The 18,437-nt window shown below is 37.3% G+C and overlaps 1 protein-coding gene across 10 annotated transcripts in view; it reads left to right on the top strand.

Moving 5' to 3' along the window:
* The window catches only part of LINGO2 (leucine rich repeat and Ig domain containing 2), a 1,156,543-nt gene that overhangs the window by 773,333 nt on the left and 364,773 nt on the right, over positions 1 to 18,437 (top strand). For 8 of the 10 annotated variants that reach the window (XR_013551751.2, XM_060609537.3, XM_060609540.3 and 5 more), the window contains one exon: positions 734 to 766. The exons of the other annotated variants lie outside the window; for them this stretch is intronic. The gene's annotated coding sequence lies outside the window, so the exon portion shown is untranslated. The remainder of the gene's footprint in view (positions 1 to 733; positions 767 to 18,437) is intronic. 10 annotated transcript variants of the gene reach the window in all.

Here is an 18,437-nt window from a genome sequence, read left to right as displayed (position 1 = left end):
GATGTTTTATTTCAGTGCTTTTTCTCTCACCTCCTCATTCCTCAAAGAGAACAATGACTAGAAAACATTGGTTGGGTAAATACTGCATTATCATAATTACAATTTCCCTGAGAAAAGTGGCTTGCAGTTTGAATATTCAGCATCATAATTACAATTTCCATAAGGAATGTAGAACAGTTATTATAAACAACACAATAATCACTTGGTCCATAAGGGAGAACAGATTATTGGGGGAGCAAAGAGGGAGAAGAAGCAAAAGCCTATATTCTAATAAGCATTCAAGAATAGAAATACAGAATCTGAGAATAAATTGTAATAGCCTCTTAAGATACTCTTGTCTGAATTTATCGACAAATCTTATCATGATGGCAAATTTCCATAGGTTGATTAATTGCTGCCTATATATTTTCTCCTTACATGCAATTTAATCATTTCTATTAAACACCCCTCTGTATTTTTACTCATTGTCACTCATAATTGCTATGCCTTCCAAAATTTTAAAAAGCAAACTATCACAAAGTACAAAAAGTACAAAATATATTTTTAAAAAACTATTTAGGGAGAAAAAAGTTTTATCAGAGTGTTTCTCTCTTCACAGTTAAATGTGTCTCCTTTGTCAAGGGAAAATGGGTAAAAGTTTTTTTTTTTTAAATGCTCTTTTTACTGCTGTGTTGCCTTAATTGGCTTTCACTTAAATTTTGCTATTTTTTTCTTGTCTTTTTTATTTTTTTAGGTGAGATGAGAAAAACAAAATGCAGCTTTCAAGGTTGGTACTTTTCATGATGTTTTAAAACCTCTTGTTAATATGAAGCAGTATAAAAGAAGCAAAGCAAAATACGTCCTTAGCTTCTCACAAATAGTGATTAGAGGACATTATGTTTTTATTTTTCTCATTCGTGGATGGAAAAGTACAACAGAGATTGTAACAGAATGCAAGATAACAATCAAATATAATACCTGATTAAATCCTTGTCAAAATTGTAAAGTTGGAAATATTCAATATTTTTCTACCTCATCCATTCATTTATCCATTCACCCATTAATCCATTAATCCATTTACCGTTTTTTTTTTTTTTCAGTAAATGCTTTGTACTTATGTATTGTATATAAGCCCTGCCATCAGATCTTCTACTGTGAATATTTTGTTGTCTTACCTTCACCATATTCCCAACCCTACACCCACTTCCAACCCTTCTCTCCATCTCTGGCAGCAAACTTTTACCTGTTATCACAGGTCTTCAAGTTAGCTTGCTGTATTTGATAAAGGAGCAATGTTTCCATGATATTGCTCAGCTAATAGGTGTTCAGATATGTCTACTCCCAAATAATTAGGGTAAAAAAGGAAATCAGTGTGATAATAAGGAAAAGAGTCTTCTGTGTATAATGATGTATCGTGTAATGTCTTTCACTCTTGTGCGATATATATTATTATATGTAGTTTGCCATCACAAAGCTGAGAAGTATATCCACATACAGTAGTCTATAATTTAATCAGTCACCCTTCCTCAAAATACTAATATACAGTTCTTTCCTTTTACCTTGTTAGCAATTTTAAGACTTTCTGACCAAGATAGATGTGTTATACTATAAATTTTTAAAAAGAACAAAGCATTCCAGATGCACATGAAATGGCTTTTTGTAAGAACATCAGAAGTAGATTGAAGCAAACTTCATGGGAAGCAGAGACTGAAAATTTTCTGTTGACAAAGGGTTAGTAAGTGGAAATTTGAAAGTACAATAGTCCTAACATTAAAATGAATAAATATTGTTTTAATTTGGAGGGCTGTTTTATTGTTCCATTTTAATGAACATTAGTATGCTTTATGTTTAAAATTTCAAAATTTTATTTATTTATTTATTTATTTATTTATTTATTGTAGGTATGTATTATTTATTTATTTTTGGTATACTTACTATAAAAAGGCTTTCTCAATTATTCCCTTATTGTCTTTGATTTCTCCAATCTAATTTTTTAAAAAATAAGGTCTTGAGATCCTCAGTAGAAAATTCTGTAACCAGAGATATTTTCAGAAACTTAACTGTCGTAATTGGGGAGGGACTCTAGTGTCTGTGTGCCAACCTAATTTAATTTTACTAATCTAGATTAAAATAGTCTAAATTATTTCAGCCATCAATCTCTTTAATTATAATATTTATTGGGAGGCAGTAAGTAGTGGTTGAGATGTTAGGCTCTAGAATCAACTTGCCCAAGTTTGAATCCTGTTTACCCATCTACTATTTGTGTGTTGGGTGAGCTTATTAACATCTCTAATACTTGCTTTCCCTTGTTGTAAAGTGTGAGAAATAGGAATCCTTACCTCATAAGGTTTTTAGGGAATACATGAGATGATTTATCTACAAATCACTTTGCCATATTGTAAGAATGCAGTAAATGATAGCTACCATTATTACTTTGTTTCATTATCGTTATTGTAAAACATTATTATCAGAGGTAGGCAGCATCTTTACTTCTCTGAATTAAATTTCTCTCATGGACTTGATCTTTAATGTTTCACCATCAGAGATGTATTCATTATGTGGTAAACTTTGTTCCATGTGAAAATATAACCTGGGATTTCCCATCGAACTGTGACATCTTGTGGCAAACCACATCTACTTTTTTCTAAATATAAGATTTTGAAAAATATCACCAAGGTGAGAGAAATAAGCATTTTGAGTGGTTGCTGTGGGGAGAAGAGAAACAATAGTAGTAAAGAAGGAGTCAATGCTTTGAAGGAGAGGTTTGGTACCAGCTTTCAAATCTTGCTTTTACAGAAATAAGCATTGTCTGTGCCTTTGTGTGCAGAGTCCCTTCATTCATAGTGATGAGGCCTGGTAGACAGAGGAGAGACTGCAGATTGGTGGGAAAGAGAAAACATTAAGGACAGATTGGAAATCATTCATCCATAGCAGTAAAAATGCTAAGAAATCTGAAGGGCAGAGTAGAAGAACAATAGAAAGGGAGGGAACTGGATCTCTTGGTGACATCTGTAGTTCCGTATGTATGCATTGTCCATGTGTATCAAAATAGATGAGGAAAGTCAGCCTTCCCTCAACTAGACTGGCCAGTGATCTTATGCCAAGTCACCAATATACAAGGGTCATCCAACAGCAGCCTCTCAGTGCTGGAGCTCATCGTAAGCCCAAAAGCTAGAGGTCTGAGTGAAATGATTCCACTTTGTTCAGTCTCCCTTAGAGAGGCAACAGACACTCCAAAGTCCACTAGATTGATGACATAAGGAAGAGAAATTTGCCATCTTCACATCCAAGCCCCAAGGTTCATTTTGACACATATTCTGTCAAGTATATATACATGTTAAACTTAGACTTTCTATAGGGAAATAATTCTGATCCATTGGAGAAAATGACATTTCTAATTCAGTCTCATAAAAAATGCCAGGAATATCATAGTCCCAGCAATGCAGGATACTACTAAAAGTTCTTAATCTGGCCTCTGAGATAGCAAGATTCCAAATCGCATAAACACACTTGGATGAAAGGGGATTGTAGCTCTGCAGTGACAAGGTTTCTCATCTGTAAGGTCTGAAACGTTACCAGTTGAAATGAGATTATGGTGCCTACACTGGATTCCATGGATAAATGGTAAAACTTCATGATCTCCAATCTTGTGAAAGTACAGTTGTTAAGGAGAAATAAAAAGAAAAAATATATATTGATGACTCCAGAACCACCTCCAGGAAATACTTAGATATTTGATGGAAGTGCCTCATTTCTGAACCTGCCTCAGACACCCAATCTATCCCTACAGTATCCCCTAGACTCTCTGTCACTTACATCTGCTGTATGTAGACTTTTCTTATGGTTTGCATTAGCCACTGGAGGTATACTCATGCCCTTTTCATGAAAAGAAGTCACAGTTACAGATTTTTAGGTCTAAAAAATACTTCAACTATTACTCATTTTAATCTGTTTTCCCTTGAGATAATGAAAGTCAGGCCCACAGAAGTTAAGCAACTCTTTTAAGTTACTGAGTTCACTAGTGATGAAATAGGGACCACAATCACATTGCTTAACTCCTTCTTTACCAGGGGCCATCCCAGACTTCTTGGTAAAGAAGATAGGAAGATCTTTTGTTTGGAATGGAAACTATTTCTGAAACTCTGCATTTGAATACCATCCTTTTGACTAAAATTATTATTCATCTCTTCCACTGTTAGGCGCTTCTCAGACCATCTCACTTTCCTGACTATATCATGAATTCCATAAGCTGAGAGCTCATGGCTACTATTTCTTTGTGTTTTACCATATTTGTAGGATTCTAAGTAAATATTGTGCAGTTTATTTTGACTCTAAACCTTGTCAAGAACCCCTACCTCTCTTTCAGCTCTGTGAATTCCACTGACATTTGTAGAAGACCCAGAAAAAAAAAAAATCTAAATCACTGAAGGTTACTAGAAAGCCAGCAAATATTATTGGGTTTAAGTTGAATTCTCTTTTGTTTTGTTTTTGCCAACTTTGCTACAGGAATGGAGAAAAGTAAATAGATCAAAATCAACTCATTGCCATAGTATGTGCTTGTGTGTGTGTGTGTGTGTGTGTGTGTGTGTGTGTATATGTATATATGTATACATGTATACATGTATATATGTATACATACGTATATATGTATATGTATATATGTGTATATATGTGTAAATATATATGTATATATATTAGAATATGAGAGGGTGGTTAAAAAGTACATTTAAACATTTAATTTAGCTGGGATGACTTGGGTTTAATGATTTGCAACCTAAACCATTAGAAGTGCCAGTGAGAAAAGAAGACCAATTGAAAATATGAATGTATGTTTATCTCTTTAGCAGATAGCAAGAAGGGTTCGGAGGCTAAATATTAATGGACTTATTTTTTTAAAAAACATAGATGAAAGGCTACAAATAAAAAAACTAATTTCCTTTTTATTACAGATTCTGAATCTAATTTCCTTTTGTCCTTCCTGTGTATTTGAAAATAGGATGTAGCTCTTATTTCCATGTCAGTGCTGTTTAATACTTTCACCCTGGGAGTGGTGTCTGTAGATTTGAGCACCACAAATGCAGAAGGCTGTTAATTACCTATTTTCTTGCACTTCTGTATCAAGTGTCATTCACAGAAACACAGATTAGATGATGATTATTAATTAAAGAGAAATTCCAGTATTCATGTGACTCTTTCAAAGATGACTTAAGGTGATCAGATTTATAAACCACAGAAACCATTTTCATAATTGCCTTTCCCCATTTATCAATGTATTCACAATGCAATGTTTCAAATCTTATCAAATGTCAAACCATTAAATTCCCCTTACGCACTAGTTCTTGCAGGTTTTGTCATATATATCTCTCTCTCCTTTTTTTCCCAACATTTTATAACGTAGTTCAACCCTAGTCTCTCTGACTAAAATCTTTCCTCTGTCCCTCACACCTCTCTGATTTTATCTTGGCATATACTCCAGGTTTTCTAATGAGAGAAATTAAAAAGCTAAAGCAACCTAAGACTTCTCATTATTGGTTTGACAGTGCTTTCAAAGTAACTTAACATACCAAATAAATAAGCCTAATAAGTCAAAAAGACATTCAGAATTTTAATCTTGGGAATTGGCAGATTATAGAAATGCTAAATGTATTCGAATGTTAGCAAATTTTGTCCTAGCCATATATATTCTGTATATGAATACATAATACAAATACAGCACATGTACATGTATATATATGTCCAGCAATAAAGATGGGGATGGATGCAAATAACACTATTAGTTGGACAGAGGCACCATACATAGTGGACTGAGCAATGGACTCACTTCTAATTGAATCAGCTGATGAGGCAGGTGATGATTATTAGTATGTTATTAGTATAGTATTGCGTTACCTGACTTTTTAAACTCTGAAGCTATATTACCTTGATAAAACTAAAAGCTAAATGTAAATATAGTTTTAAATAGAAATAATTTGTGATTTATTCTAGCTCTAAATTTGACCTTTTCACTTACCTTGGGGAAATCATTTCCTCCTTTATTGTTTTTTTTTTCTGGTTTGTTTGCTTAAATATTGGGTTTCATTTTAATTTTCCCCATTAAAGGAGCTAATTAAGGTGAATGATCCCAGCTTAATATCTGATGAGTGAGTCCTCCAACGTTCATTTCATTTCCCCCTTGAAGAAGCTGCAAAATGTGTTAGCTATTTTCAAATCTCAAAAGGAGTCTGATGTGGAAGAGAGATGTGATTAAGCCTATGGTTCCACGTGATAATATGAGAAACCAGAAAGCAGAAGGAAACATATCCAGCTCAATATAAGGAGGAACATTACTGTAAAACATGGCTATCCCGGGGCACAGGTAACTTGTGAGTTCCTCCCAAGTACTCTTTCAAACAGCCAGATGATCATATAATGGGTGAAATATGAGGAAACACTAGCACCGGGAGGCCAACCAGTTTATGTTTCGGGTTCTTCTTTCATATAAACTAGATGATGCTGTGCCCTGTTGCTGCTCCAGAAACGCAAAGACCACTAGGGAAGCAAGCTGTAATTAGTATAGTAGCCGCAGGGATTGCAAGAGAAAACAACAGGCTTTGACTGCTTAAAGAAGTAAGAAAAATGTAAAGAATCACAGCAATCAGAGCCAAATTTGACCCCAGATTTAACATTGTGAAAAGTTCAGAGACCCCATAAACGGTAAGGGCTTGCTTTTTACTCTGGACCCCTAGGCACACACAGTCAGACCTGTATATATCCTCCGCCCAGGAACACCCTTCCTTTCCTCTGCCTCTTAGGTCTCTGGGCTAGCCTCAAACTAGGTATATTCTCTGTGGGAAGAAGAGGAGGGGAGAAACAAAAGGGGCCCGTGGCAGGCGGAACTTTGTACCTCCAGCTCTCATTCTTATTCTTTAACTCTGAAGGGTAAGGTTAAACCCCCAAACAGATGGAGAAACTTCCTTTGCCCTCCTTTTCTCTCTCTCCTCCCTAGCTTGGCTTTCTCCCAGGCCCCATCAGCTGCTCTTTTTCTCCTCAGCTGCCACCTCTGTGATAAACTTTCACCCAGGCCTGTTGGAGCTCCTTTTTAGGACAGAAGTGTGGCTCCAGGATCTTGCATCATAGGATGTTGCCGATTTGCTTTCTGGTAATGACTGTTCTTGTATTATAGTGACTGCTTCTGCAGCCCAGTTCCAGCTCTTAGCTTTGAGCCATGTTTCTATTGGCCATGCAGTACCTAGGCAATGAATTCCAGCTAATTAGTTCCAATTAATTTTTTACATTCTGGTCCAAGTGGCATGTCCAGTCTCCTTTCCTGGTCTTCCCTACCAAGCTCCCCTTATTCCAGCTGAACTCTTCAGATCTTCTCTACTGAGAATGTCCTTCCTTCTTCTTTCCTTTCTAGCACATATTGACTAGGTGAACTCAAATATCTCCACCTCTTCTGTGAAATCTCCTCATACTCCCCTGTTCGAAACTAGACAGAAATCCTTCTTTGTTTCCAGGACATTCGGCCATTACTTCTATCATAACACTTGACATGTTGTGGCTCATGTCTTTGTGAGTTTATCTTCCCTACTTGTTTTCCCCAAAGAATGCTATTCTTTTTGGTATTCACAAAACCTAGCATAGTGTGTGATTCATAGCAAGAACCAATAAATGTTGTCTGAATGAATGAAATAAATAAGTAAATGAATCAGAATATATACTAAGCGTAAGCCTTTTTAAACAACTGATCTAAAGGATTAGTCATTAGAGAAAGCTTCAGTAGGCATCTTGCACATCTGGACAATTGTTATGCAAAATATTTACTTAGGAGGCAAAGAGATATTCTCTTTTCCTGTGGAAATATAAAAGGATTTTTATATTTACTTAGGAGGCAAAGAGATATTCTCTTTTCCTGTGGAAATATAAAAGGATTTTTGTTTCAAGGAAAATTACATTGAAAAAAAAAAGTAACTGTCTACAGTGCAAGAGACTAAGTTTCTATCTTCAGGGACATTCTCTTGTCTTTTTATATTACAAGAGTGAATAAGATTTAAACCAAGCAGCCAGTGTGATAATGTTGCCAGACAGCTAATAAAGAGGAAGATTAGAGAGTTGTGTAAAATGGCAGGTGCCTCTGCAGATTCCACATCTTAGGCATTAAACACAGAACAAAGTGCTGCTGTTTTCAGAGGACCACCAAAAGTGCTTGCTGTCAGCTTTAGCAGCATGGTGCCAATCTGACTGTGGTGCTCATCTTACCAAAAACAACAGGGAAAAAATAAAGCAGGCAGCAGTAGATGGTACTTGGAACAGAGAGACGGCATCTGAAACAAAACCAAACTCTCGCAAAAGAAAATGAAGAATTATTTCTAGTCGGTCACTTACAGAACATCCTTGGCTTTCACAGAATAGATCATAATGTCTAATCATGTAAAGGATCCCAAAGCATCCTCTTCAGAGGGAGTCGACATTGTGGCTTACTTTCTATTCCAGTTTCTCAGGGAGTTTAGGATTACTACTATTTTAAGATAGAAATGAATTGGGTGATATTTGTTCTGCTGACTCATGTGACCAGCAGGGATCATAACCATCTTTATCTACAGAGCAAACACTGAAAATGTTTTGCATTTTTGTACCTCAGGAGTATAATTACAATTAATATTTTCTCTTTTGATCTTTCTTTGACAAACCATCTCCTCTTTGGAGATAAAGGCAATGTGGGGAAGAAAGTATGAATATGGGCCAGAAGAGAAGCAGGGAGACAGGTATAAGTTATGCGGTAGAAAAGTTCTAGGTTTGGAAAGGAGGAAGACAGAGAAACATTTCTAGCACTTACTAAGTGCTGAGCTTTGTGTGCTAAGTGCTTCACAGAGAATATATTACTGTATATATTTGTCTTAAATTAATAACTCAAAGTTAACAAAAATACCAGTGTATATAGTATAAAACATTGTACATAAGACTGATTTTGTATATAAGGCATTAATATCTGCAGAGGACCTTATCGGTTTACACCATAAAACTCAAACAGCCCATCTTATAATGTCTGACTTACTTTCAGGTCTTAGGCTTGTGAGGCAAATCTAAGAGTCCAAATTATTTATAAGAGAGGAGGCTGAGCTTACAAAAAAAAGGCTGTGGAAATTCCCTAGCCTTCAATCTATATTTAAATAATTACCTTGTATAGTTTAAGTACATGCTAATTATCACATAATAAATATTTAAATGTGCTAATCCGCTCAACTGTACCCCAAACTAATCGTCAACCCCAAAGACATCTAATGAATGTAGAAATCTCAGAAATTCATCATGAAGACAATAGTAGGAATTCTGTTAATGTACAGTTTGTCTGAAATAAAGGATTTCTTTTTCAGGTGACGATGTCCAGATAGTCTTGTCTGACTGGCTAATGCCAGTGAACCCACTGATTGGTGGGAATGATTAATTTGTGAGCCTATCAAAGGTCAAATAATGACAAAGTCCTATGTTTCACCTTTTCTAGTCGGTGGTACTGTCTGAGTTTCTTTTTATTGTTAAAGAAACCCAAACCTCTATTAGTTAGCATGACTATTACCTGAAGGCTTATTACTGGGAGCCAAAGATAAGATATGGCCTCCATTGGCTCAAATCGAATTACATCCCAGCAGAGGAGCCACCCTCTGCAGCTTCCTGGTAAACAATTACTGATTCAGCCTGGTTGCTGGTTTTCTTACATACTGTTCCTTCTCTCCATTTTCTCAGCCTTAATTTAGTTCTCCCTCCCAGTAGGACCACTGCTTGCCTATCTCAGTTATTTCACTGTTCATTTACCTGAGAGTCAGCTGGGCATGGGCTCTGGAGGTGAACTATCCCAAGTCGAAGCCCTGTTTTGCCACTTACTGTGTATGTCTTTGGAAAAGTTGCATAAAATCCCTAACTTGGAGTTTTCTTGCCCATAACATGCGGATGCATCCTAAGAGTTTCATGAATATTAAATAGGATAATCCGTTTACCGTGCTTGATGTGCACTAGGTACCCCTTTGGTATTGTTACCACAATTCTGTGATTATGCTGGGTTGGTGAAGAGATGCATAAGTGGTTTCCAAACTCACAGTTTCTCTGCACTTTGACCATATGTATAAGCAGTTCCCTTGAGTTCTGACTTAGAAAATAAAAATGCAACAGACATCTCTTCTTTTGTTCAGATGCTGGGAGAATTAGAACCAAATTAATACCATCAGATTTAAAAACTTTTCAAAACACTGTTTTAATTGATTTTAGCTGTTAGAAGAATTACAGTCCAAGTCAAAGCCAAGTGACTTTTCTTGAAGGCTTAGTTCTTCCGTTACTCAGTCTTTGTTCTTGCTTTACCTATAATTGCACAATATTCATTGGTATTTGACTTTTATATTCCTCAAATCCTTTTGAAACAAAACAATGAAACCATTACTCAAGCGTCCAGAAGTTCTGGTTTCTCTCTTTCATTCCTCTCCTCTTCCCTTTCTTTTCCTTCGCTTCCTCCCTTACTTTCCCCCTCCCCTCTCCCTTCTTGCCTCCCCTCCCCTTGCTTTCCCTTCCCTTCTCTCCTCCCTTGCCCTGTCCCTTCCTGTGTCCCTTCCTCTGTCTCTTTTCCCCTTCCTTACCCCCCTTTCCCCCCCTCCTCCTCCCCACTCCTCCCCCCTGCCCCTCATATAGGGCACTTAGGAAAATGATTCAGTTAGTTCGGTCTATACCAGTTCCCTGTGGGACCTTTTTAAAAGTGCATATTCCTGTGTCCAACTCTAGAGATTCTGATTCTATAGATCAGAGTGGAGCCAGGGATCTGTATCTTTTTTAATAAATACTATTCATCTAGAACATTCAGATTGAACATTCTGCCATTCTTGATAAGCAAGTAGTAAAGAGATGGAAATGAATCTGGCTTCCAAATCAGACTCAGTCACCATCCGTGTGACCTTAGAAAATCACTCAACCTGTCTATGATTCAGTTTATTCATCTTTAAAAGATACAGAAATCTATAAAGTCTGTCTACCTAGATCATAAAGTTTCTATAAAAATAAATGAAATAATATCTGAAACAGGAAGAAAAAAATCTATTAAGTAATTAAATGACTATCTTGTTTCACAATCTAAGAATAGGATAATATAACTTTTTACAGGCAGATAACTGTTTTGTTTTGTTTTGTTTTTTGTTTTGAAAATCAGGACCCCATAGATGTGAACTAACCCCTCCAGATGGAATAGATATACGGGATCTTGAACAGTGTGTTAAACCACAAGTCATGACTCATTAGGGGACTATGAAACAGTTTGGTGGTGACTCCAGCATTTTTAAAACAGGATAGGATAGGATAGGATAGGATAGGATAGGATAGAAAGGGAAGAGAGGGGAAGGCTAAGACAACGTAGAAACTATCATAGCACCTTGACCGTAGGAAGGAGTTTAGAGTAGAGTGTCTGATAGTTAAATGTGTTTGTCTTTGTGCTCTCCTGTATCCTTCCCCTGCTTCCCTCCAGCTGATCCCTATATATTCTGATTTGTGTTTGGACATCATACTTAGGAATGAAAGAGGTGAGGTTGTGGCTGGCATTGGAAGCACAGCAGAGTAGCCTGCAAACAGCATCCATGGGTGAGATGGTGTGAGAGAATCAAGAATATAGCGGGAAGGGCAGGAGAATATGTGCATCTCTGTTGCCCTCAAGAATCTTATGGAAGGCACTAGACTTCTCAGATCATGTAGAAAGGGGTGCTGGAGCAGTTTCATTTGGAAATAAGTAGATAAAATATCCTAGAAAGCTGGAAGAGGTGGGCAATCTGCTTGTGTGTACAAACGTTGTAATTATAAAGCACATTGGTGAGGGAAGGTAATACTTTGCTGGAGTTACTCTTTCTTTGGTGTACCACTCACTCTCCTATTCCCCAACTACCTCTTTGAAACCAAAGTCTGGGGCTACGATGAAGCATAGAGTCTTTCTCTGGCTGCCAGGTTAAGGGAATAATGCTCTACCATCTAAGAGTGAGCCTTGTAATTTATATTTTCCCATTACAACAAAAACAAATAAAACCCTGTTGCTCTAACCTAGTAGCTAGGTACAGTTAAAATAATAAATTGTGTGCACTATTCAGTGTTTACACTAATGACCATCACTTTGTAAATGCATATTATATGCTAAGGAGGCTCCAACTATAATCTCTGGTCTACTGGAACCTCAGGAGAAAAGTTGTAGTGTTGATGCTGTATAGATGATCTTACTGGAGCTCAGAGAAATTAACTAATTAACCTCAATTCACATGAGTGGCAAATGATAAAAGCAGGACTCACACCTAGGTCTCTATGGAACTTGCAGCTACATCTCACTGCCTCAGCTAATAGACTAGTTTCGGAAGGTCATCACCATACAGAACACTGATTCTAAGAGGGAAGTGTGCCTGCAAAGTCAAGCAGTTAGGCAAAATGCAAGTGTGCATTACCTGGTCAATTTCTGCTGCGAAGGCTCAATGTTTCAACATCTTCATTTTGTAACTATCTGCAATGTGTATGCATTGTACCTTTTTTTTCTCTGTGGATTCTAAAGGGACTTGAAGAAAAAGAGCAACTGCTCATTCTTTGCTCTTTTAAATATTAATTTTGTGTCACACTCCATAAATCTATTTGCATCCTGTCATATAAATACTAGTGATTGAGATGAAAAAAGCATCATGCTAAAAAATGTATTTCTGATTACACAGAATATAATTAGGAAAGAAATAATTTCATATATTTTTGTAATTTCAGAGCCAGGGGTAGGGCAGGTGTGTGGGTATCTGAGAGGTGGGGGTTACTCTGGGATCCATGTTTTGTTTGTTTGCATTTTGCAGTTAAGAAGGTTGATGTTAATTTTATCCAGAAATTATGCTGTATGGAAGGAGGTATCGCTTGGAGAGAGTACAGTATTCTCTGGGCAACTTAACCCCAAATCTGTTTGCTGTGCACATCCTGTGAGGGTTCAGATGAAAGAAAGGGTGAGGCAGTTGGGGTGGACTCTCAGAACTCTGGCAGTCTGGGAGGGGGGCACTTCTCCCCAGTTCTTGTCCACACTGCATGGCTGAGAGCAGTTTGCTCACTCCCCTTCCCAAACTGGGAGAGGTGTAGGACATGTCCTCCCTCCCTGTAGTTGATGGCTTTTGGAAGCAGAGTTTTGGGTTCGGTAGAGGAAATAGGCAACAGAACTGCTGATTTTCAAGGGCATCTAACACATGAAAATTTGCATTCTGTGATCCTCCTCACTCTCCCTGGTGTCTCGGAACAATCTGGAATTAGCAAGCCTTGACAACAGCTAATGAGAGTGAACAGACACACAGATTCCCCTTTTGCAGTGGTTGGATTGGATTCAACCTTTACAAGACAGGCAAATCAGCCCAAATAACTTCTTTCTGGAATGAATAAAAAGATTTCCTCACCTCAAGTGTGCTAAGAAGGGAGTCGGTAAAGAAACTGAGCTATAATAATGACCATAGCAGCTAAGACTCTGACACCGGCCATATAGTTTTCACGTCCGCCCTACAGCATGGGTACCATCTTTCCCGCCACCTGCATCAGCATCTTCCCCATTTCATAAATAAGGGAACTGAAGCACAGACAGGTTACGTTTTCTTCCTTTGGCCCACATACCTACTCCAGGAGTCTTGGGCCCAGCTACTGTATCTTTCTCACCATCAGAGCAAGAACAGCAAAGTGCACATTTGAATTCTGAGCTTCTTTGACAGAGGGCCCTCATCTTGAAACCCACGGAAAAGGGCTTGGTTACATTTCATCACATTTGGGGCAGAGTATCTGGTGAACCATTCTTTCCGTTTATGACTCATTAGTTGAAAACTAAGGATTTAGAATCCGCTACAAACTAGACACTGTTATGTATGACAGGAAATATTGCTTGGTGGCTGACGTGGACCCTGGAGCAGGCCTCCTGGATTAGAATCCACTTCCCAGTTGTGACCCTGGAAAAATACCTTTGTGCTCCTCAGTTTTATCATCTAAAATTAGAGATAATAATTATACCTTCTTCATAGGGCTGTTATAGGAATCAACTAAGTTAACTAATGCAAATCAATTAAAATAGCCTTGGCACAAAGTAAGAACTCAGTAACTTTTATTGTTATAGCTACTACACTGTGCTATTTTTCACCAAAAAAAAAAAAAAAAAAAAGGAAAATGGTTTTGATAGTTTGTTTTAATAGTCTAGATGAAGAGAGAAATATATTACTCTAAGTCTATCTTTTTTATGAAATTAGTTGAAATTTTAAAACATTAATTAAAATCACTACAAATGTTAAAACTTTCATTAGCTACCCTTTTGTGTCCAAAGAATGCATATAGACTTTTTAAATTTCTTAATTTAATTTATTTAATTGATATTACTGATATATATCAATTCCCTACTAGGTTCTGGGAACAGAGAATGAAAACTCTTACACAAAATTTGTAGAATCCTTGTTCTGTGAGAGTTCCCCACTCTTCCACTTGATGTCTTTTTGAAAACATTAACATGAAATTGTAATTAACACTGAACCTGTCTGTAAGTGATGCTGTATAATGCAAGAAAAAATGATACCTCATTATTGTTTGACATATCATTTACTACATTTCTGCAGTTCATTTGCTCAGAGTAAAAAAGCATTATCTAAAGTGAAAATGTTGCTATATGACTATCTGTAACCCAATTCTTGGTTATATTAATTGTTTCCACTCAAAGAGATTTCTGACTTTTGAAACACAGCAAATTTAAGATTCTGTTTTGGAGTATTTGTCATATGAAAACCCAACATGTCTTATATACATGTTATATATACTGTTTCTAACCCTGAATATTTGCTCTACTTCTAAATTAATTTAATCTTATGCCATATAATGGAATTATTTTCTTGAAAAGACGAAGAAGTGTCTGTCTCTCAAGTAAAATAATAATTTTTATTTGTTTGCTTTACTTCAGTAGCTGAAGAGTGTCTAGAAGTTTACCCAGTAGAAGACTGTATTTTCTGGTTGTTCCCATTTTACAGATGGTTAATTTAAAACCTGAAGGATAAGTAAGCACAACTCACTTTGCAAACTTGAAAGATCCATACATTATTAGAAGGTTTAAAGTACTTCATCTGTTTTAACTACTCATCATCCCGAGTGTTCACCAAGATCTCTGTTTCTGGAATAAATGGCAACAAATCATATATTCTGCTCTGGAATGCATTAGTATATTCATTTAGGGACATTGATTGCATGGGAGCCTAGCTATGTCTATTTAAATAAACACAATTTTACCTTCAAGTTAGTATATAGCACATTTAAAATTCTTGGAGCAGTTTTTACCCCCATTTCTATATTTGTTCCAAGACATATGTCATCACTCAGTGGAAGAAGTAAACTTATCCAGTGTTCCTCCACAGGTTAGAAATAGGATCTAATAGTAAAAGCTGCTAGGGGAAACATTTCAGCTCAGTAGAAGGATGAGCTTTCTAATAATTCAAGTGGTCTCTGGCATTAGATATGGTCTGGATTTGAGGGGATTTTTTTTTTACATAGACCAAAATGTGGTGGTTTAAAATCTGTTCAAGGAGGGGCGCCTGGGTGGCGCAGTCGGTTAAGCGTCCGACTTCAGCCAGGTCACGATCTCGCGGTCTGTGAGTTCGAGCCCCGCGTCAGGCTCTGGGCTGATGGCTCGGAGCCTGGAGCCTGCTTCCGATTCTGTGTCTCCCTCTCTCTCTGCCCCTCCCCCGTTCATGCTCTGTCTCTCTCTGTCCCAAAAATAAATAAAAAACGTTGAAAAAAAAAAAAATCTTCATAAAATCTGTTCAAGGAAATGTCCCAGCTATTTTTTTTTTAAATTTAATCCACCATGGTCCTAAATTATTCACATTACTTTGTATTTCTAAATCAATTGTAGAATTGGTTTGATAATCTCCAAAATACATTAAGCATAGTGATTACTAATATAGTGTGTTAGTGGGATAAATTTGAAAGTAGTAAAGTTTGGAAATATTGAGGGTTTTTTTGTTATTTTTGGAAACGTCAATTTTTTCTAATAAGTGGACATAGTATGTCCCTCCAAAGATATCCTATCTAACAGTGTGGTAGTGACCACTATTGCATTATGGGCAGTATTGTTATCGACCTTATTCAGGCAGACACTGGGTGATTATCACTTAGAAATGTGGTTCAGGATAACTCAAGTGTTAGGACTTTGATTATCTGATTTCTACATTTCCTTGTAACTCTAGGATTTTGTTTTGATTGTGGAAGTTTGTATCTAGCCTAACATTGTTTTCCGGGAAAAAAACACCTGCATAGTGCAGTGGTTAAAAGCACCAACTTTATGGTAAAACCAACAGACCTGGGATCTGATCCTTGCTGCCAGCTGGATGGCCACAAGGCACTTATTCAGCTTTCTCACAGACAGTTTCTGTAGCTGCAGAAGAACCAAATCTGGTAAGTGAGTGGTGTAGACCAAGTGCATATGTGTAAAAATATCTCATGTGTAGTGGCTGTTCAAAATGTGAATTGGGTCTGGTCTAAAGAATTGGGAACCTGTGTCTTCAAAGGACAGGGAGAAAAATAATTGAGACATGAACGCTGGTTGGAGCTAGGAAAACAGCTGTGATCTCCAATGATTTGTTTCCATAGTGTCTATAGTGTCTATAGTGTCATTTGACCACTTTGAAACATATTTAGTTTATGACATCCAGAAACAAATGTCTTTGTGACAGATGTATGACAGTTACAACACTTTGACAATTGTATGGATGAGGGTTTATGATTCATTGCTTTCTTTCAGAGATAATTCCATAATCTATCATTAGATCAATCGCTCTTTACAGATGCTAGAAGTGATTAAACATCCAACTAAACACTATAAACATGATTGCAATTTCCTGCAAATCTGCTTTCTATCACATAATCTCTCAGTTCATATTTATCACTCTCTGTCAGGCCAAATTCATCTGACCAGTAAAGGTTTTCTTGCACATTTGTGTGGCATGATGGTACCCATGCTTGTGGCAATAAATTAAAGCTCTGCTGATAGATGTTTCCTCTTCATGCACATGTACACATGCCTTTATGCAGGCCACGTTTCCCAAGGAGTACAGTGTGAGTTTTACGTGCTGAAACTACACAAAACAAATCTTTCTTAGCCTGGGGTTTCGATTCTTCACCGGGAATCCTTGTGGGGCCTGCTGATCAGCATGCAGAACCGAGTTCCAGAGAAGTACACAGAGATCTCTAGGGATCTCACTGCATCTGTAGAGGGAGAAAGGCTCCATATGTAATTCCACAGACCCATCCTCACTTGCTCTCCTAAAGAAACCTTTTGTTACTTCAGAAGTGAAAATAGATGTATGTTTCTGCTGGTGTATAATACCTTTTGGCAGAGAATGCAGAAATGCTCAGCAGTTTACTGTAGGGGTCACATGTTATTTTGGAAAGGATAACTTTTCGGAACAACACATGCTCATACACATAGACACAGAGAGGTACGTTTGGGATCTGAGATTGGTAATGAATCCTGGAGCGATGAGAGAAACAATAGATGAAATATCAAGACAGGCAAGTAGCATTATAGATGTGAGTGCCTAAGAGTGATATGTTTATTTTATTTTTTAATGACTTATTTTAAGTTTATTTTGTTTATTTATTTATTTATTTATTTATTTATTTTTAAATATTTATTTACTTTTGAGACAGAGAGAGACAGAGCATGAAGCGGGGAGGGTCAGAGAGAGAGGGAGACACAGAATCCGAGACAGGCCCCAGGCTCCGAGCTGTCAGCACAGAGCCCGACGCGGGGCTCGAACTCATGGACTGCGAGATCACGACCTGAGCCGAAGTCAGATGCCCAACCGACTGGGCCACCCAGGCGCCCCTATTTTGTTTATTTATTTTGAGAGAAACAAAGAGAGCGAACAGAGGAGGGGCAGAGATAAAGGGAAGCAGAATCCCAAGCAGGCTCCACACTGTCAGCGCAGAACCCAATGTGGGGCTTGAACCCACGAACTGTGAGATCATGACTTGGGCTAAAATCAAGAGTCAGATGTTTAACTGACTGAACCACCCAGGTGCCCCTAGACTGATATGTTTAAAAGACCAGTTTCCTCTGGATTAAAGTTAGAGTGGATTTCTGTTTCTATTAGAGGCAGCTTCAGAACTTCCTGGGTAGGTCTGTTGGCACCATTTATAAGCGAGAGCCCATTTCCTTCTGGACGTGAGTTAAATCATGGTGGGAACTGCCACATTCACATGGCTCCAGTTTACAGTATGAATTCAGCAATATGAAGTAGGACACTGCTCTGGTTCCAGTTGGCGTTTCATTTTCTACATGATATCATTAGATTCTATTTGGCTGCTTTTAGCTGTTTACAATATATCTTATATCGAATTTATTGTGAATGAGGAGTTGATAGATGCAAAGCTGTATCAGAAGAATTTTCAATGTGAATTTATATGATAGGACAAATTTTTTTTTTAAAGACTGT

The sequence above is a fragment of the Panthera onca genome, chromosome D4 (assembly GCF_046562875.1).
Source record: "Panthera onca isolate mPanOnc1 chromosome D4, mPanOnc1 haplotype 2, whole genome shotgun sequence".
NCBI lineage: Eukaryota > Metazoa > Chordata > Mammalia > Carnivora > Felidae > Panthera > Panthera onca.
Note: the sequence above shows the minus strand (reverse complement) of the source record. Positions and strands in the feature narration are given on the sequence as shown.